This window comes from Odocoileus virginianus, chromosome 25, assembly GCF_023699985.2.
Source record: "Odocoileus virginianus isolate 20LAN1187 ecotype Illinois chromosome 25, Ovbor_1.2, whole genome shotgun sequence".
NCBI lineage: Eukaryota > Metazoa > Chordata > Mammalia > Artiodactyla > Cervidae > Odocoileus > Odocoileus virginianus.
This window is the reverse complement of record NC_069698.1, coordinates 4,100,668-4,121,580: the sequence shown is the minus strand read 5'-3', so window position 1 is coordinate 4,121,580 and position 20,913 is coordinate 4,100,668. Positions and strand designations below refer to the sequence as shown.

At 43.8% G+C, this 20,913-nt stretch overlaps 1 long non-coding RNA gene across 2 annotated transcripts in view; it reads right to left on the bottom strand.

Moving 5' to 3' along the window:
• The window catches only part of LOC139031040 (uncharacterized), a 28,133-nt gene extending 7,689 nt beyond the window's left edge, over nt 1-20,444 (bottom strand). The window contains exon 1 of one of the 2 annotated variants that reach the window (XR_011483457.1): nt 19,743-20,444. This is a non-coding gene — a long non-coding RNA (uncharacterized lncRNA). Of the gene's footprint in view, nt 1-2,207; nt 2,443-19,742 lie in introns of those variants that run through there. The other variant, XR_011483456.1, reaches the window with a different exon arrangement.
• Nucleotides 20,445-20,913: the final 469 nt, after the last annotated feature.

Here is a 20,913-nt window from a genome sequence, read left to right as displayed (position 1 = left end):
CAAATACAACCAAATTAAGGCTAGTTTGCTTGCAATATTTTGGTCTGTTTTCACTAATTTTGGTCTGATGATTTATATAACCATAATTGATCATAGACTTTTTATTTTGCTGAAACACTTATAGGATCTCAGACTGAACTTTTAATATAAAACAGGGCTGGGAAACTCACACCAAGGGCTTATCACGGATTTTGCCTAACAAATCTAGGTGAACTCTTTTTTTTTAAGGTCTCAAAATTTCCTTGAGATTTTTGTACCTGTTAGTGAGATAACCTTTTTAGCTCATTTGATAAACTTACTGGAAACTTAAGAGTTTCAAATTTCTGGAGGAGCCAGATAGAAAATATAATTGTTTTGTTTATAATGTGTAATTTTACCAAATGATAATCTTTTTCATGTAATTTAACCAACCAAATAAATAGTTTAATATCTCTCTTTGGGATGTTTCAGGGGCCCTCTGAAACACCCCAAAGTTAGCTAGATGTCAAAGGAACTTCAAAAGAATTGGATTTAGGAAGTTTTATTGAAAAGATCAATTAAAAGCTTTAGAACATTTGGTCAGATTTAGTCAATGTTGATGGGTATCATTTAGCTTGTAGGTATGTCACAATGGGCGCAAATACCAAGGCTCAAGGTCGAGTGAAGGTCAGCTCCGCCATCTTGGACCTAGTTGGCTCTAGCCAGTTTTCTTATGACTGTGTCAGTCTTAACAAAATCCATTTATCTAACTAATTGTAATCCAATTTTAGAAAATCCTGATCATGCATAACTCTTTTTAGTATCTTTTTTTTTTACACTTTTTACTGAAAGCACACTTTTTGCTTTTCTTTAGCAACCAAGAGCTTTTATATTAGCATTTTATAGATTGGTGAGCATAAATACCAGTGATAATTTTTAAAACCCTTGCTTTCTTAAAACATTTTAGGGTGGCATCAAACATTATTCATTTATAGTCACAAATCTGTTTAGATTTTTCTGTGAATGGAAATCAGTGTTTAGTATTAAATGTTTCAAAATCTTATTTCATTTGGAAATGACCTAATTATTTAATAGACTTCTAATACTTAGTTCAGCACAACCCTTAGAAATTCAAGTTACACCAATCTGGAGAGACTATTTTAAACAGATATTCTTAAAGAATAATTATTTTTAATAGAGTTTATATACAAACTCATACCTCATTTACATTTTTTAGAAGTTTTTTTACTCGAGGTAATTTCCTTGTTGACAAACTTGTAACAGGTATAATATTTAACTTATATTAAACCTAGGTACAATGAAAACATTTCACTTGATGTTAATTACTCTAAGACATGTCTATATTAGATAGGTCAACAAACAAACATTAATATCAGGTATTTAATACTGAATATTTCCCAGTTCACCTAAGCCTGGAATTTATTGTTTAATTTAGAATTATTTGATTTGTAAGCGCTTACCCTTTTTTTAAAGTCAATTAAATAGAGCTCACTTACAAATTAACCTAAAAAATATTTCCCAGAGACAAAGACATACCAAAACATATTTAGACAGACACAGTGCAAGATCTAGCTTTATTCTCTAAGTTTGGTCATGAATTAGATATTACAATATAAAATTTAAATAAATAACATTTTTAAAGGCTTCTTTTTTTTCCCTTTTTTTCTCAGTCTCAGGAGTTAGAGATGGTCTAGATGAGTGTTCCTGAGAGCCCTGGTCTCAAGGCACAGGGAAAGAAAATCAAGTTCTAACAAAACGGCGGCAGGTCTAAATGGTGGCCAGACAAAGCAAAATAGCCGTCACAAATCACAACACAGAACAGAGTTAAAACACACATATAAACCTGGCAGTCCTCATCAGACACTCCCTTAAATACAAGAATACAGTCTCTCAGAAAACCTTCTATAGAGACACAAAACTTCAGATGTCTTCGAAGATTTCAAAAGGCGGAAAGGAAGCCAGGTTGAAAGAAGAAGGAGGAGGAGGCGGGAAATGGGGGCAAAAGGGGAGGGCTTACAGACGTCTCCTGCCCCCTGCAGACACCCAGGCGCTACGGGACTTTTCCCTGGGCTTCCAGAGAAGGGAGACCAGAGACAATGCCGGCACACACACAAACGCGGAGAGCCGGAGACAAACACACGGACAGACAAACGTCAGCCGACAACACAGCGCTGGGTTTCCGGCCCCCTGAGTTTTCTTGCCCCCCGCCCCTCCCAGGTTCACCTTACCGAACGGCGTCCACTGCACACCAGACTCGGGCTCAGGAGAGGAACTCTCCTTCCCGTGGAGCCGGCTGCCTTCCAGCGCACCCACTGGCCTCAGCCTTACGCCGGCTGGAGCGTTTAATCCGTTCCCCCCTTTATAGAAAGCCTTCCCGCGGAGCCGGCTGCCTTCCAGCGCACCCACTGGCCTCGGCCTTACGCCGGCTGGAACGTTTAATCCGTTCCCCCCTTTATAGAAAGCCTTCCCGCGGAGTCGGCTGCCTTCCAGCGCACCCACTGGCCTCGGCCTTACGCTGGCTGGAACGTTTAATCCGTTCCCCCCTTTATAGAAAGCCTTCCCGCGGAGCCGGCTGCCTTCCAGCGCGCTCGCTGGCCTCGGTCTTGCGCCGGCTGGAACGTCCAGTCCGTTCCCAACCCTCTATAGAAAGCTTTCTCCTGCGCCAGATACCTTCCTGCCTCACAGCAGGGCCTCGGATTTACACTGGACTTTCCTGTCCTGTCTGAGCACCAGTGCTATTATCTATCCTTCCCCTCTGACCTGGAAGTGTTCTCTTCCCCTGGTCAAGGGATCCCGGACGAGCCCCCAAATGTTCTGCCCGATGTCCGAATCCCCGAGCGGGAAGAGAGAAGGCCTCCAAGACAATGCAACTCGCAAAAAGGGAAGTTTATTGCTGACTCGAGTCAGGGCTCCTGCCGCATCCAACGCAGTGGTGCAGGGTCAGAGAGCCCCGAGCCCAAGCTGTTACACGAATTTATAGGGTGGGCATAAGCAGTTGGTAGCTGGCTTAAGCGGATTGGTTACATGTTTGCAAAGCAATTTTATTGGTCCAAACTTTCGCCGGCTTTTTTCAAACTTAGGCATTCGGGGGCTTTTCAGCTTTCCCCTGATAGGTTCCCTTTTTCTTACTGGGCGCATGTTGATTGGCTGCCTCCAGGTGGCCTGATGGGGGTAGGGAACCTTACCATTTCAGGGGAAACCGAAACTTAGGTCCGGGCCGCCTGTCATGGTGTTAGCCCTGGCAGCCTCACAATTACCTCAGTCCGTGGATTTTCTATGTTAATTAAAAAAAAATTCTCAGTCTCTCTGTCTCTGAGCTTCAACTCTCTCCAAATTCCCAATATATGAAAGATTTTGAAACTTCCTCCTTCACTGGCCAGCAAAGAGCAATTGGCAAGCCTAAACACAACTTGAATTTCCTTACTGTTCAAAAATTATAGATCTATGATAAATTCTGAGTCATCACATCAATTATTTCCCTGGCCTGAAGCTCTCTGAGGATTTTGCTGTTTCACTGAACTAATTCTCAGGGAGACATGCTCTGTGTCCCAGTCTTTGAAATTCTGGATTCAGATGAGACAACTTGATGGGATGTCTTTTTATTCATGGGGGGAAAAAAGTACTCATCACTGAAGGTGACTGGTGTAAATCTCTTTCTTGCCGACTTAAAAAGCCTGCCTGATAGACTTTAGAATTAAATGTATCTATTATAAATTTTTCTCATTATAAATTCAGATTTATTATAGAAAATTTAGATTTATAAAAATTAATTAAAAAATGAAAGTAAAAACTACCTGTAATCCACCACAGATATCTAATTTTTTGCATGTATCCTTCCAGACATTTAAAAGATCTGTTTAAATGGAAATGGGATTTTACAATTTGGTAATCTTTTTTTCTTTTGTAGCACAAGTTATGTCTGACTTGGATTTGAACATCAGAATGGAAATTCTTTAATTTTCTCCACAATAAATAGATTTTTCCTGAAGTCAGGTGAGAAGAAACCAGGAATAAATGCAACAGCTTACAGCTCAAGTTGTGTGTCTGTCACACTATTTCTTTTTCTTGTTTTTCTAGTTTAGATATAAGTAAAGATGAGAGGACAGAGAAGAAAGGGACTTATGTCTGATCATGTGATCATGCTGTCTCCCTCTACACTGCATCCTGAGCCACTTATTTTTATCAAGGAAGGCGCCTCTTCTGAGTAACATGACAAGTCTTACATAGCTTGGGATTCCTGGGCAGGAAACAGTTAGTGGTGACATAGTTCTGCCCTGAGAAGTGGCCCATTAAGTTGCCTCCTGCTGGAGCGTCCTACTTTGATTTGCAAACACTTAAGTGGGTGTGGTCACGACATGGGAAAGGATGACCAGAAGCCCCATCCAGGCTTGGGGGAGTGTCCCACCCACTCGGCCCACTGGTGATGGCTACTTCTCTTCTGTATGTATGCTCATGCTGTCTTTTCTGTGTGTTGGAATCCAAGACTGATAGACATTTTAAGTATTTCAGTTCTCTTAGTTAATGTTCTTCTCTGTGATCATCTTCAAACTGAACAGGATCCTATGGGGCTCCTGGGTGTGGAAATCTTTCTGTGCCCCCCATTTTTTGTTTATAGGAAATAGCCTTCAACACTCCAATGCCTTCTCTGAGTTCCAAAGTGCAGGTTCAAGCAGTTGCTCATCAGGGAAGGGAGGGGACCCAGAGAAAATGGAGGAGCAGTCAAGAAACAGTAGTGCAGCCTTGGGCCAGGGTCCTGGTTCTGCCTCAAGGGCTAAACATAATACCTTTGAGTTCTTCTGCAGAACTAAAGCTCCCCAACATATCAGTTCAGTTCAGTTCAGTTCAGTCACTCAGTCATGTCCCACTCTTTGCCACCCAGTGAACCGCAGCACACTAGCCCTCCCTGTCCATCACCAACTCCCGGAGTTTACTCAAACTCATGTCCATTTAGTCGGTGATGCTATCCAACCATCTCATCCTCTGTCGTCCCCTTCTCCTCCTGCCCTAGATCTTTCCCAGTGATTCAGTTTTCCCAGTGAGTCAGTCTTTTCCAGTGAGTCAGTTCTTCGCATCAGGTGGCCAAAGTTTCAATTACAGCATCAGTCCTTCCAAAGAATATTCAAGACTGATTTCCTTTAGGATGGACTGGTTGGACCTGCTTGTAGTCCAAGGGACTCTCAAGTGTCTTCTCCAACACCACAGTTCAAAAGCATCAATTCTTCAGTGCTCAGTTTTCTTTATAGTCCAACTCTCACATCCATACATGACTACTGGAAAAACCATAGCTTTGACTATGCAGATCTTTGTCAATAAAGTAATGTCTCTGCTCTTTAATATGCTGTCTAGGTTGGTCATAACTTTCCTTCCAAGGAGTAAGCGTCTTTTAATTTCATGGCTCCAGTCACCATCTGCAGTGATTTTGGAGCCCCCAAAAATAAAGTCTGTCACTGTTTCTATTATTTCCCCATCTATTTGCCATGAAGTGATGGGACCATGAACCAATTAAGATGCCATGATCTTTGTTTTCTGAATGTTGAGTTTTAAGCCAACTTTCTCACTCCCCTCCTTCACTTTCATCAAGAGGCTCTTAGGTTCTTCTTCCCTTTCTGCCATAAAGGTGGTGTCATCTGCGTATCTGAGGTTATTGATATTTCTCCCGGCAATCTTGATTCCAGCTTGTGCTTCATCCAGCCCAGCATTTCTCATGATGTACTCTGCATCTAAGTTAAACAAGCCGGATGACAGTATCCAGCCTTGACATACTCCTATCCCAATTTGGAACCAGTCTGTTTTTCCATGTCCAGTTCTAACTGTTGCTTCCTGACCTGCCTACAGATTTCGCTGGAGGCAGGTAAGGTGGTCTGGTATTCCCATCTCTTGAAGAATTTTCCAGTTTATTCTGATCCACACAGTCAAAGGCTTTGGTGGAGTCAATAAAGCAGAAGTAGATGTTTTTCTGGCACTGTCTTGTTTTCTCAATGATCCAACAGATGTTGGCATTTGATCTCTGGTTCCTCTGCCTTTTCTAAATCCAGCTTGAACATCTGGAAGTTCATGGTTCACATACATTGAAGCCTGGCTTGGAGAATTTTTAACATTACTTTACTAGTATGTAACATTACTTTACTAGTGTGAGTTCATTTGTGCAGTAGTTTGAGCATTGTTTGGCATTGCCTTTCTTTGGGATTGGAATGAACACTGACATTTCCCAGTCCTGTGGCTATTGCTGAGTTGTCCAAATTTGCTGGCATATTCAGTGGATCACTTTCACAGTATCATCATTCAGGATTTGAAATAGCTCAACTGGAATTCTGTCACCCCCACTTGCTTTGTTCATAGTGATACTTCCTAAGGCCCACTTGACTTCGCATCCAAAGATGTCTGGTTCTAAATCACATCATTGTAGTTATCTGGGTCATGAAGATCTTTTTTTTAATAGTTCTTCTGTGTATTCTTGCCACCTCTTCTTAATATCTTCTGCTTCTGTTAAGTCCATACCATTCCTGTCCTTTATTTAGCCCATCTTTGCATGAAATGTTCCCTTGGTATCTCTAATTTTCTTGAAGAGATCGCTAGTCTTTCCTGTTCTATTGTTTCCCTCTATTTCTTTGCATTGATCACTGAGGAAGGCTTTCTTATCTCTCCTTGCTATTCTTTGGAACTCTGCATTCAAATGGGTATATTTTTCCTTTTCTTTTTTGCCTTTAGCTTCTCTTCATTTTTCAGCTATTTATAAGGCCTGCTCAGACAACCATTTTTGCCTTTTAGCATTTCTTTTTCTTGGGGATAGTCTTGATCACTGCCTCCTATACAATGTCGTGAACCTCTGATCATAGTTTTTCAGGCACTGTATCAGATCTAATCCCTTGAATCTATCTGTCACTTCCACTGTATAATCTTAAGGGATTTGATTTAGGTCATACCTGAATGGTCCAGTGGTTTTCCCTACTTTCTTCAATTTAAGTCTGAATTTGGCAATAAGGAGTTCATGATCTGAGCCATAGTCATCTCCTGCTCTTGTTTTTGCTGACTGTATAGAGCTTCTCCAACTTTGACTGCAAAGAATATAATCAATCTGACTTCGGTGTTGACCATCTGGTGATGTCCATATGTAGAGTCGTCTCTTGTGTTGTTGGAAGAGGGTGTTTTCTATGACCAGTGCATTCTCTTGACAAAACTCTGTTAGCCTTTGCCCTGCTTCATTCTGTACTCCATGGCCAAATTTGCCTGTTACTCCTGGTATCTCTTGACTTCCTACTTTTGTATCCTAGTCTCTTATGATAAAAAGGACATCTTTTTTGATTGTTAGTTCAAGAAAGTTTTGAAGGTCAGCACTCAAGATGGCATCCTCTTCTGCAAAAACTCCAAAATTACAACTTGCTTCTGAACAACCATTGACAGGAGAATGTTGGATCCCACCAAAAAAAGATACCCCATGTCCAAGGAAAAGCCCCAGCAAGATGTTAGGAGGGGTGAAATTGTGTTTAGAATCAAACCCCATACACGCCAGAGATGCTCAGAGGGCTCAAACAAAACCTTGTGTGCACCAGGACCCAGGAGAAAGGAGCAGTGACCCCACAAGAGACTGACCCAGACTTGCCTGTGAGTGTCCAGGAGTCTCCAGTGGAGGCGTGGGTAGGCGGTGGCCGGCTGCAGGGTTGGGGGCACTGAGTGCAGCAGTGCCTGCTGGGACCTTTTGAAGGAGGTGACATTATCTTCATTATCTCCCACTATAGTTTCCTCTCAAGTGAAACAACAGGGAGGGAACACAGCCCCACCCATCAACAGAAAATTGGATTAAAGATTTACTGAGCATGGCCCCGCCCATCAGAATAAGACCCAGTTTCCCCCACAGTCAGTCTCTCCCATCAGGAAGCTTCTGTAAGACTCTTATCCTTATCTGTCAGAGGGCAGACAGAATGAAAACCACAATCAGAGAAATCAAACTGATTACATGGACCACAGCCTTGTCTAACTCAATGAAACTATGAGCCATGCTATGTAGGGCCGCCCAAGACAGATGGGCCATGGTGGAGAGTTCTGACAAAACGTGGTCCACTGGAGAAGGGAATGGCAAACCACTTCAGTGTTGTTGCCTTGAGAGCGCACGAACAGTATGAAAAGGCAAAAAGATGTGACACTGAAAGATGAACCCCCAACAAATGGAAGATGTTAACTAACTGACGAAGCAGTCTTCATTCCAGAGAGAAGGTCACAGTGTTATAACCTCAAGAACCACAAAAGCTCATCAGGCCGTACTAAAGGGATTCAGGCCCTACACACTACCTGATCATTATCAGCAACCCTGCCTCTGAACCACGGCTATAAACTCCTTACCAAACCTCTCCCTTTCAGGACACTCAGGTTTTGAGGTCATGAGCCCCTGTGTCCCCATTTGCCTGGCGAAGCAATACAGTATGTCCCCTACATATGAACAGGTTATATTCTGAGTGTGTGTTCATAAGTCCAGTTTGTTTGTAATCCAACAAATTTAGCTAGGTACCCAAATAACACAATTGGGTAAATAATACTGTACTGTAATAAGTTAATAATACTTTTCACACAAACAGTACATTAAAAAAAAAACAAAAAATAAAGAAAACATTTTGAATTTTGCAGTACATTACCTTGGAAAGTACAGTAGTTAAGTGTAACAGCTGGCCTAATGGGCTGACATCGAGTGAGCAGCAGGAAGAGTTCTGACTTGCAGAGGGAGATGGTAGAGCATTAAGAGATGGAGGGCGAGCTGCAGTTTCACTCATGCCTGACACTGATGGCCCAGGCTCGGCTCCTGGCTGGGCTCAGCTCTATCTACCCTCTGGAAGAAATGACCCAGTGATGTCTGGGTTGTTGCTATTGCTCAGTTGCTAAGTTGTATCCTACTCTTGAGACCCCATGGGCTGCTGAGTTGTAACTCGTTTTCTATCATCATAGATAACATGGTAGCACTGGATTGCATTCTGAATGGCTGCTGCAAATTTTGTGTACCATTCTGTTTGGGTCCTTGAACATCTGGAAGTTCTCGGTTCATGTATTACTGAAGCCTGGCTTGGAGAATATTGAGCATTACTTTACTAGCGTGTGAGATGAGTGCAATTGTGTGTAGTTTGAGTATTCTTTGGCATTGCTTTTCTTAGGGATTGGAATGAAAACAGACCTTTTCCAGTCCTGTGGCCACTGCTGAGTTTTCCAAATTTGCTGGCATATTGAGTGCAGCACTTTCATAGCATCATTTTTTAGGATTTGAAATAGCTCAACTGGAATTCCATCACCTCCACTAGCTTTGTTCGTAGTGATGCTTTCTAAGGCCCACTTGACTTCACATTCCAGGATGTCTGGCCCTAGGTGAGTGATCACACCATAGTGATTATCTGGGTCATGAAGATCTTTTTTATACAATTCTTCTGTGTATTCTTGCCACCTCTTCTTAATATCTTCTGCTTCTGTTATGTCTGCACCATTTCTGTCCTTATTGAGCCCATTTTTGCATGAAATGTTCCCTTGGTATCTCTAATTTTCTTGAAGAGATCTCTAGTCTTTCCCATTCTGTTGTTTTCCTCTATTTCTTTGCATTGATCACTGAGGAAGGCTTTCTTATCTCTCCTGGCTATTCTTTGGAACTCTGCACTCAAATGGGTATATCTTTCCTTTTCTCCTTTGCTTTTTGCTTCTCTTCTTTTCACAGCTATTTGTAAGGCCTCCTGAGAAAACCATTTTGTCTTTTTGCATTTCTTTTCCATGGGGATGGTCTTGATCCCTGTCTCCTATACAATGTCACAAACCTCCGTCCAAAGTTCATCAGGCTGTCTGTCTATCAGATCTAGTCCCTTAAATCTATTTCTCACTTCCATTGTATATTCATAAGGGATTTGATTTAGGTCATACCTGAATGGTCTAGTGGTTTTCCCTACTCTCTTCAGTTTAAGTCTGAATTTGGCAATAAGGAGTTCATGATCTGAGCCACAGTCAGCTCCCAGGGAGTTTGTGATGGACAGGGAGGCCTGGCATGCTGCGATTCATGGGGTCGCAAAAAGTCGGATATGACTGGGCTACTGAACTGAACTGAACTGTTTGGGTCCTGTGCCCCAAAAACCTAACAGTGCTTCCTCAAATAAAGAAAATCTTGCCGTTTCCTACATCGTGAATCTCTCTGGTTCTTCAGTTATTTCTTCTGCGTCTTGTCTCTTCGTCCTTTTTCTGTCTCCAGTTCCATCAGATCTTCATTACCAAGTTCCTCGTGTTGTGCAGCAAGGAGTTCAGTGAAGCTGTCCTCTTACAGATCTAGCTCTAGCTTCTCACTGAGGATCCCTATGTGGTTGAAGACCTCTTTAGACTTCTCATCCATCTTCTCAAATCCATAGAAATCAGGAACGAACTGTAGGCAAACGTTCTTCCAAACCCCATTCATGGTGATGGGCTGTAACCTCCACCAAGCAAAGTCAATGTTTTTGGAAGGACTGTAACATCTACAAGGCCATTGTAGATGCTATAGTCCTTCCAATGGTCAAAAGGTTGTTCCTGACTTGTCACTTGCCTTTGCTGCCTGACAAAAAGTGTGACATAAATAATATTTCTTGAAAGTCGCTATAACTCCTGGTCCATAAGTTGGATGCGTGATGTAGTATTCAGTGGCAGACACACTACTGTGATGTTGGAATGAAAGTCAGCCATGAATGAGGGGTGACCTGAAGCACTGTTGAGCAGCAAAAGAACGCTGATGGGCCATCCTTCTTCAAGCAACATTTCCATATCTCTGGGATAAAGTGGTAGAAAAACCAGTTCTGGAAAATGGCCTGTGTAACCCAGGTTTGGGGGTTGCTCTTTGACACATTATGAAGAGATCCCTTTGCTATATTCTTTAGGGCTCTTGGGTTCTCCAAATGGTAAACTAAGAGAGGCTTCAGCTGCTGGAAGCATTGCCACCAAACAACAGAGCTAACTTGTCCTTTGTTGCTTTATAGCCTGGCATCACCTTTTCATCCTTTCTGACATAACTTTGGTCTGACATCTTCTTCCAGTACAGACCTGTCTCAGCCACATTAAAAATCTGCTTGGGTAAAGACACACCTTCATCAACAATTTCTTGAAGCATTTCAGAAAATTCCCGGGCAGTTACTGTATCTGTATTGGCTGTCTCCCCACTTTTACATTGTGAAGTTTGGGTTTAACCTCCAACCAATGAAACCAGTCATGGATGGCATTAAAAGATGCACCCTCTGGTTCTTCACAGTGCTTCTTCTTCACGTCTTCATAGCTTTCTCCTAAATCAGCACTAAGCTGAGTGGGACACAGCACTGATGCTGATCCTACATGTGCATCCTGAAAAGTTTCTCCATCTCCTCCATCCCTGTCTCCATGCTTCTTCAATGTTATCTTTGACATCACTGACACAGCAGACTTCACATGTTTCGTCATCTTGTCCTTGTTCTTTAGAATTGTGCTAATGGTTGAATGATGCATGTTATAAGAACAAGTGATGTCTACCATCTTTTTGCCTTGCTCCACTCTCTCAATTTACACTTTTGTTTCCATCATTATTGCTTCTCAAATCTGAGCTACATCACTGCTGTTTTTATGCTTACTTCTGGACATCTTGGTCTTGAAATAAAGATACGGTACTGCTGTACTCTCTCCAGTACTAGGAAGCACCTGAAGCGCCACCACTTGCAGAGGATGCATGCGTGTGATGCCAGATGTGAACTAACAGATGTGACTGGACATGTGGCCGCACATTCACATCTTTGAAAATGTGGAGCTTGAAGTTTCGTATGTAGGGGAACTATGGTAAAGTTATTCTTTTCTACTTTACCCAAAACTCTGTCTCCAAGATTCAGTTCAGCACCACTGCAAAGAGGCTGAGTTTTGGCGGCAATCTTAGGTAGTTTATGGAGGTGAACTTGTTATCCTTTCCTCCTTTGTAATCATCATGGTCAAAATTAAGAAATATTTCTACAACTAACTACATGAGACAGAGCTTACCTTTATTTTAAAGACTACTGTTTTTGGATAGATTAACTGTGATGCTCAAACAAATATAAAGTGAACATGTGCCAAAGATTTTCTTTAAGTTATTAATTAATGAGAAAGTCAATAAGATGATACAGTTAGTTCAAAGGAGAATTCAGAGCAGATATCTATATGTAGACATATAGATTTACAAACAGAAATACTGAAATGAATAGCTGAAAAACTGATGATGATCCATTAGCAATAATCAATTGCATTCAAGTAGACACAATTTGTCTGCATTTCTCTGGATAGAAATAATTTGCATTTTCATCAGTTTTCTGCAACTTACATAATTGTAAAATAGCTCAAAGATGATGAAAGATGGAGCTGAGCCCTTGCCTGGACACTCAGTAATCTTTATGGCCTATTCTAAAATCATTCACGTTTCTAATTGTAGTCTGTGTGCCCCAGCATTAGCTTCGTGATTCTTTTCACTCTAGCTGTGCCATTAAGCAAAGTCCATGCAGGAAAGGAGTATAAAATTCCCAACGGGAAAGCCATTCTCAAGCAAAAGTTTATTGCCACCAACTCGTTAGATCATGAACTGGTTCATCGACGACTGGAGAGAAGACAGAAGAGGTTGGCTCTTTGGTTGAGTTCCCTCAATGGCATCAAAGCATCTGAGTGGTCAGCTGGGTCCCAGAGAACACAGGAGAGAGAAATGTGAACCATCTTCCTTCAGATCCTTTTCTTTCAAAAGCCTGGGCTAAAATCTCCTTTGCTGGGGTGAAACTGTGACACCCAGGTCACCTATGAGACTGAACCAGAGGATGACTGCAGGGCAAGATGGACCAAATTCACACCATTTCACTACACAATCTTTACAGCCTAAACAATTTAAATACTTAAAATATTTAAATCATTCCTGCCAGCCTAAGTTTCCCTGGGATTGTAACATCATCTAATTTTAACCACTACATTAAAAGTGTTTTCAAACAGTCCTACCAGTGCTCAGCTTAAATCCTCTCTTGAAAATACTGCACTCACATAGCTACTCAGCCTAATGAGTGGTCTCTGGAGACCACCAAGGGAGCAGACTTGCACAATTTCTTATTAGCTGCAGCAAACCAGCCCACAGGGGGATTTCCCAGGCTGCCTGGAGACCCCAGGCCCCCTGGATGGGGCAGAGTCCTCACAAAGCAGATATTTGTTTCGGAGACACCCTGGATACTCACCCAGATCAGATCACCTTACCTGTCTCCTGAGAAATCTGTATGCAGGTCAAGAAACAACTGTTAGACTGGTTCCAAATCAGGAAAGGAGTAAGTCAAGGCTGTATATTGTCACCCTGCTTATTTAACTTATATGCAGTGTACATCATGCAAAATGCCAGGCTGTGGATGAACCAAAAGCTGGAATCAAGATTGCTGGGAGAAAAACCAATAATCTCAGATATGCAGATGACATTGCCGTTATAGCAGAATGTGAAGAAGAACTAAAGAGCCTCTTGATGAAAGTGAAAGAGGAGAGTGAAAAAGTTGGCTTAAAAATCAACATTCAGAAAACTAAGATCATGGCATCTAGTCCCATCACTTCATGGCAAAAAGATGGGCAAACAATGGAAACAAGAGACAGACTTTATTTTTTGGGGCTCCAAAACCACTGCAGATGGTGACTGCAGCCATGAAATTAAAAGACGCTTGCTCCTTAGAGGAAAAGCTATGATCAACCTAGACAGCATATTAAAAAGCAGAGACATTACTTTGCCAACAAAGGTCCGTCTAGTCAAGGCTATGGTTTTTCCATATGTATGTATGTATCATACATACATATGTATGGATGTGAGAATTGGACTACAAAGGAAGCTGAGCGCCAAAGAATTGATGCTTTTGAACTGTGGTGTTGGAGAAGACTCTTGAGAATCCCTTGGACTGCAAGGAGATCCAACCTGTCCATTCTAAAGTAAATCAGTCCTGAATCATCATTGGAAGGACCTGATGCTGAAGCTGAAACTCCAATACTTTGCTACCTGATGCAGATAACTGACGTATTGGAAAAGACCCTCACGCTGGGAAAGATTGAAGGTGGGAGGAGAAGGGGATGACAGAGGATGAGATGGATGGCATCACTGACTCTATGGACATGAGTTTGAGTAAGCTCCAGGAGTTGGTGATGGACAGGGAAGCCTGGCATGCTGCAGTCCATGGGGTCACAGAGTCAGACACCACTGAGTGACTGAATTGGATACTCCCTGGTAATATTTTTCTTTAAATCGGTTAGAATCTAGCCTGATTGAAACAAGACATTCTTTCCTGTTTACTTTGTCTGAGTGAGAGTTTTGTGTCTCCTAGAAAGAGGGGGCAAAGAGGAGATCTGCCATTGTGACACCAAGAAATCTGCTTTCCCAGAAAGGAGTTGAGCAAGGGTGTGGGTGGAGATATTGGCCAGCTTCCTGCAACTTGTGAGTCAGGTCATTATCATGCAGTTTCACCGTTTTTTTGGAGGGAACTCCCAGGACTTCAGCTGCACGTATATGCCAATGTTATATATAAACGATTTCTAAAATCGAAACCAGGGTCACTGTGATGTGGGACTTTCTACCCCCACAACTCCTTGTCATCTACTAAAGTAATTCTGAAGGCTATGCTGAGGTCCACACTCATATTCTTTCAAGTGTTGTTTGCTGCATATTCTCAAATACTAATTTGTGGCTCAAGAAGCCTTGTGACATGGGCAAATTTCCCTTTGACTATGTGTGTGAATCACTCATCTGTGCAGGAAGGGTGGGGTTACCAGACGGTTTTTCCAGTCTTTCTGACTCTACATGTTCTTTTGCAGTTCTCCAAACTAAGTCTGAATTCCTTAAAACGCTTGTCAAGAGCCCTATTCTCGGCCAAGCCCATAGAGGGTGACAGCCTTGCACTGAAGCTCATTTCTCAAATAAAAGGAACTACTAGAATTATTGTCCCTGCTGACTCAGACAGTAAAGCGTCTGCCTACAATGTGGGAGACCCAGGTTCGATCCCTGGGTCGGGAAGATCTCCTGGAGAAGGAAATGGCAACCCTCTCCGGTACTCTTGCCTGGAAAAACCCATGGATGGAGGAACCTGGTAGGCTACAGTCCAGGGTGTCACAAAGAGTCGGACACGACTGAGCGACTTCACTTTCACTTTCACTAGAATTATTTATTTTGCATCTGTCTCCTATGCTAGATATTAAACTCCAGAAGGACAAGGTAGACTTCTTCCTTACTCAGCACTGCCTCCCCAACACCTAACACAGTGCCTGGCATATTCTGTGCATTCACTAAGTATTTGCCCAACACGTGAAAATGGGCACCAGGGGCTTGGATTCTTAGCAGCTAGACAGAGGCAGCAAGGAAGCCCGCCAGGGTGCTGCTGGGCAAGCTTCCCGAGCTGCTCTTACCTCTAAGGCAGAAGAATACTTCAGGCACCTGTGATCATTGTCTGGAACCTCTTCTGACAGCTGAGGCTGCGGGATTTGCAATATTCCATCCCTAAAACCTTCTGAGCTACAACCGCATATTCTGAGATGGATAGAGCGACACGTCCGCTATGAGCTCTGTGCCTTCCTGGCTCTACCTGCAGAAACTCTGGGTGGGCCTAGGGTTTAGAAGTCTGCCTCTCGCTTCTCCACCCTGTGACTGACCAACTGTGACTCCGAGACTCACACTGCTCACCCTCATTGCACTGGATACTCTCAATCCAATCCCAGTGCAAATCAGCAAATCAGAGCCCCCACCTGGGCGCCAGGCCCAGGGGACGAGTAAGGTCTGAACCACACCCTAGTTGCCCTTACCAGCTGTGAACCTGCCTGGTGGGGGGTTTTTTCCACTGGGAGGAAAGGGCAATTTGGGGTGTGGGGGGTGTGGGGTGTAGTTGGGCTAAGCCATGACCCAGAGAAGTAAACTTTTAATACTTGGATGCTTTGCACAGAGGCAGTCTTACCAGAAGGGCTTCCCTGGGGGCCTCAGTGGTAAAGAATCCACCTGTCAATGCAGGAAATGAGGCTTTGATCCCTGGGTCGGAAAGATCTCTTGGAGAAGGAAATAGAAACCCGCTCCAGCATTCTTGTGTGGAGAATCCCATGGACAGAGGAGCCTGGTGGGCTACAGTCCATGGGGTTGCTAAGAGTCAGAGAGAGCGAAACAGCAATAACAAGAAGCCCTGCCAGAAATGTCTTTTCTGTTTACAGAGCTGACTGTCTTTTGCACGCTGCTCAATCACTGCGTGTTAGATAGAAATGCAGGACTCAGGTTCTGTGTAAAGTGCAGGACTTTCTCTGCTCATGTCTGCCCGTGCATGGGACCTCAACGGGGCTGCTGGAACTTTCTTCTTCCAGGCTTGTCTCAGAGGAGGGGGAGGAGCTCAGAGAAGATCTGAGAAACTTCCTCTCCCCTCTGCGTCTTGGGCAGCACTGTTCACCGAGTGGAGAAAGGAGAGCTGTGCCCGCTACAAATACTAACGTCCTCTCGCCAGAGCACGAAGCAAGAGATTGGCGTCCAACATTAAATGGAAACTTCAGTGACAGTCTTAAGCTTAAAAGCTTCCCTGATGGTCTCCACAAGCATTGTTTCACCCTTGAAATCTGTGATCTCTACTAGAGGTACAGATCAGAATTAATTAGAATATTCGGAATTTGGAATAATAGTGATTGGGGGACACACAGGGATTGAGTGGGGATGGATGACAGAGCTCAGCTGTTCTCTGACAGGCTCGCTCTTTGTCCATAGGGCTAAATGTTTCCCAGGATAAAAGTATCTGATTAACATCATTTTTCCATAAACACTGTCGGTGGATTATGATCAAAGGCAGTGTGCACTTAAACAAAGATATCTGGGAGTGAAAGCATTCTCTTTCTTTCCTTTGCCAAATCTCTTCTCAGACTCACCATCCTAGGCCTTAGGGAAATCTTCAATGAATGATGTCAGAAACCGTTTTCAAACGTCCAGCAGTTGACAGTTGATATACTGGATGGGATGAAAATGAACAAAGTGCCTCTGTTTTGTAAACTGCCGAGCTGAACTTGTGATTATAACATGTATTTGAAATTTGCATTTCAAATAGTCCTCAACTGTTTTTCTGAGTGTTTCCATCTCTACAGCATCGACACGCATCTGATTTGCCTGGGTTGTAGACTTCATTTTATGCATCTCTGCAGTCTTTTCTTCTTCTTCAACACTGTATTTTGCAAAATCTTTCTGAAAGTCCTTTCGAGGGTTGACAAAAGCACGTCCTCTCTCGGAACTTACAGGGAAAGGGACTGGATTTTAAAATGAACCTGTGTGTACATGTGAGTGTGGGCGTGCCTGGGTGCAAACTCTGGAAAGGATGGGGGAGGGCAAAAGGACAAGTGATAGCAAAAAGTGACTCTCTGTTAATAATAAGTCACAGAAATGGAGACGATTTGATCCAGGGAGGCTTACTGTACTTTCGCGAAGTCATTTACGTATTGCTAAGTGACCTGCATATCGCTGGGGCTACCAGGTCCCTGCACTGTGTTCCCTAGGCCTTTCTTCTCCCTTTTGCCCACTAGGAGGATGGTAATAATTAAGCTAGCAGGAAAACCCCGAGAGAGAACAAAAGAGGCCGCGGCAGGAGCTCAAAGTCACCTTGTACTTTTAACTCCATGAAGATCTGGGGACACACACGCCCTGTCACCTTCTCAGGACACGAGGCAGACTCTATTTTCTCGCCTCTAGAAAGGAAACCCATTTGAGGGATTATGAATGTTGGTCTGTGTCTCAGTCTGAAGTTTAAATCTTTTCAAGCATGCAGTTATTAAGATGCCAAGTTGCCTCACTTAATTACAACCTTTATTATAGTATTGAATACTTTAAACGCACTATTTATCACACCTGAAGAGAAGAGCAGTCGTTCCTTAATGGCCCACTCTGGATGGGCTGCTATTGACTATCTTCTGTACTGGATTAATTCCTAGTAATTGCCTAGTGAGTCTTCCCAGGTGGCGCTAAAGGTAAAGAACCTGCCTGCCAGTGCAGGGAACATAAGAGATACGTGTTTGATCCCTGGGTGGGGAAGATCCCATGGAGGTGGGCATGGCAACCCTCTCCAGTGTTTTCGTGTGGAAAATCCCATGGACAGAGGAGCCTGGCAGGCCACAGTCCACTGGGTCACAAAGAGTCAGACATGACCGAAACGACTTAGCATGCACGCAATGGCCTAAAGGAATCCTTTCCCATGATTTGCAAGCCTGGGGTCTCTCGGGTGGGACAGGTGGGATGGGCCTTTCAAAGAGCAGTAGCTTTTGACTCCCAAGATGAATTTTGAGCTCATGAAGTCAGGAAATGAAAGCCTTAGGACTTCCCTAGTGGTCCAGTGGTTAAGAATCTGCCTACCAACACAGGGGACATGGATTTGATCCCTGGTTTGGGAAGATTCCACAGTTTATTGTGATCCACACAGTTGAAGGCTTTGGCATAGTCAATAAAGTAGAAATAGATGTTCTTCTGGAACTCTCTTGTTTTTTTCGATGATCCAGCATGTGGATCATCTGTGTGGATCACAATAAACTGTGGAAAATTCTGAAAGAGATGGGAATACCAGACCACCTGACCTGCCTCTTGAGAAGCCTGTATGCAGGGCAGGAAGCAACAGTTAGAACTGGACATGGAACAACAGACTGGTTCCAAATAGGAAAAGGAGTACATCAAGGCTGTATATTGTCACCCAGCTTATTTAACTTATACGCAGAGTACATCATGAGAAACTCTGGATTGGAAGAAGCACAAGCTGGAATCAAGATTGCTGGGAGAAATACCAATAACCTCAGATATGCAGATGACACCCCCTTATGGCAGAGAGTGAAGAGGAACTAAAGACCCTCTTGATGAAAGTGAAAGAGGAGAGTGAAAAAGTTGGTTTAAAGCTTAACATTCAGAAAACTAAGATCATGGCATCTGATCCCATCATCTCATGGCAAATAGATGGGGAGACAGTGGAAACTGTCAGACGTTATTTTTTTGGGCTCCAAAATCACTGCAGATGGTGACTGCAGCCAAGAAATTAAAAGACGCTTGCTCCTTGGAAGGAAAGTTATGACCAACCTAGACAGCATATTAAAAAGCAGAGACATTACTTTGCCAACAAAGGTCCGTCTGGTCAAGGCTATGGCTTTTCCAGTGGTTGTGTATGGATGTGAGAGTTGGACTGTGAAGAAAGCTGAGGGCCGAAGAATTGATGCTTTTGAACTGTGGTGTTGGAGAAGACTCTTGAGAGTCCCTTGGACTGCAAGGAGATCCAACCAGTCCATCCTGAAGGAGATTAGTCCTGGGTGTTCATTGGAAGGACTGATGTTGAAGCTGAAACTCCAGTACTTTGGCCACCTCATGTGGAGAGTTGACTCGTTGGAAAAGACCGTGATGCTGGGAGGGATTGGGGGCAGGAGGAGAAGGGGACGACAGAGGATGAGATGGCTGGATGGCATCACCGACTCGAAGGGCATGAGTTTGAGTAAACTCCGGGAATTTGTGATGGACAGGGAGGCCTGGTGTGCTGTGATTCATGGGGTCGCAAAGAGTCGGACACGACTGAGCGACTGAACTGAACGGAACTGAACTCAGGAAGATCCCACGTGCCTCAGAGCAGTTAAGCCTGTGCATCGCAACTCCTCAGCCCACGCTCTAGAGCCTGTGCTCCGCGACAAAAGAAGCCACAACAATGAGAAGCCCCCACACCACAACTAGAGAGTAGCTTCTGTTTGCCACAACTAAAAAATAAAATTAAAAAAAAAAAAGCAAAGGGGAAAATTTAAAAAGATAAAGAAACGAACACCTTGAGTCCAAGCCGCTGTCTTCACCGTAGAAAGGCTGTATTTGTAGGGGAACACCAAAGAAAGCAGGACAAATCAATTTCTTCCTTAAGAGTTTCTTCTAATTAAAGCCAACTCTGATGTTGCTTTCCTCTGAAGACCCCCTTCTGTCCTGGAAACCACGAGGCTGGTCTGCTGAAGGCAGTCCACCCGACAGGGGCTGAGCTTTGGGAGTTCTTCCCATGTGCTGGGTGCTGTCTTGCCTCGTTTCATTGACTTTCATCCAACGTTCGATGGAGTCCCTCATTCATAAAGCCAACTTCAAAGTATCTTGGGCCTGCTCTTAGGATAAAGTACCTGAGGTTCAGAGAGGTTGTGTCTCTGTCCCAAGCAAACAATAGCTGGGAGGTGGTAGCTCTGTGCGATTTCAAGGAGACGTTTAGGGAAACATCACACCAATGAGAGGCACAGGAAGCAAAATCCGGAGTCAGCCCCAGGTCCTTCCCAGGTGCTGGAAGGAGGTCCCACTGACCGCTTGTCCTGTTACACATCGCACTCAGGACACACCTTCAGCAGCAGAGACAGCCTGCTCTCATAGCCTCCTCAGCCTTTCACAAGTGAGCTGTCTCCTCTGGCTCAGTCCCGCGGAGCACCCGGAAGCTAGCTGGATGCGTCTTTGCAAAGCCTGAGTAGTCAGTCTGACTGGTGCCTCTTTCCAAACTTCCCTTTCCTCTTCAGGACACAACCCAGGGCGCTGTTCCCTCCCCTGACCTCCTCCTCTGGAACCAGGCCAATGGAGTGCTGAATGGGGGTGATGGCTGTGGTCAGAGATCAAGGTTTCGCCCTGGAGACTGAGATGTTTCTGGACAGGCTGCCAAGTCAGAGTTCTGGGGCTTCACTGGGCTTTGGTAAGCCCAACACCAAGGTTGGTGGAGTGAGGTCTGTCCTCCCTAGAATGCCTCTGTGCAAGTGATACCCTTGGCGACCCCATGGGTTCAGCCCACCAGGCTCCTCTGTTCATGGAATTCTCCAGGCAAGAACACTGCAGTTTCCTTCTCCAGGCAAGAATACTGCAGTGGGTGGCTGTTTCCTTCTCCAGAGGATCTTCCCAACTCAGGGGTCGAACTCCAGTCTCTTACATTGCAGGCAGATTCTTTACCATCTGAACCACCAGGGAAGGCCTAGGTTTATGTT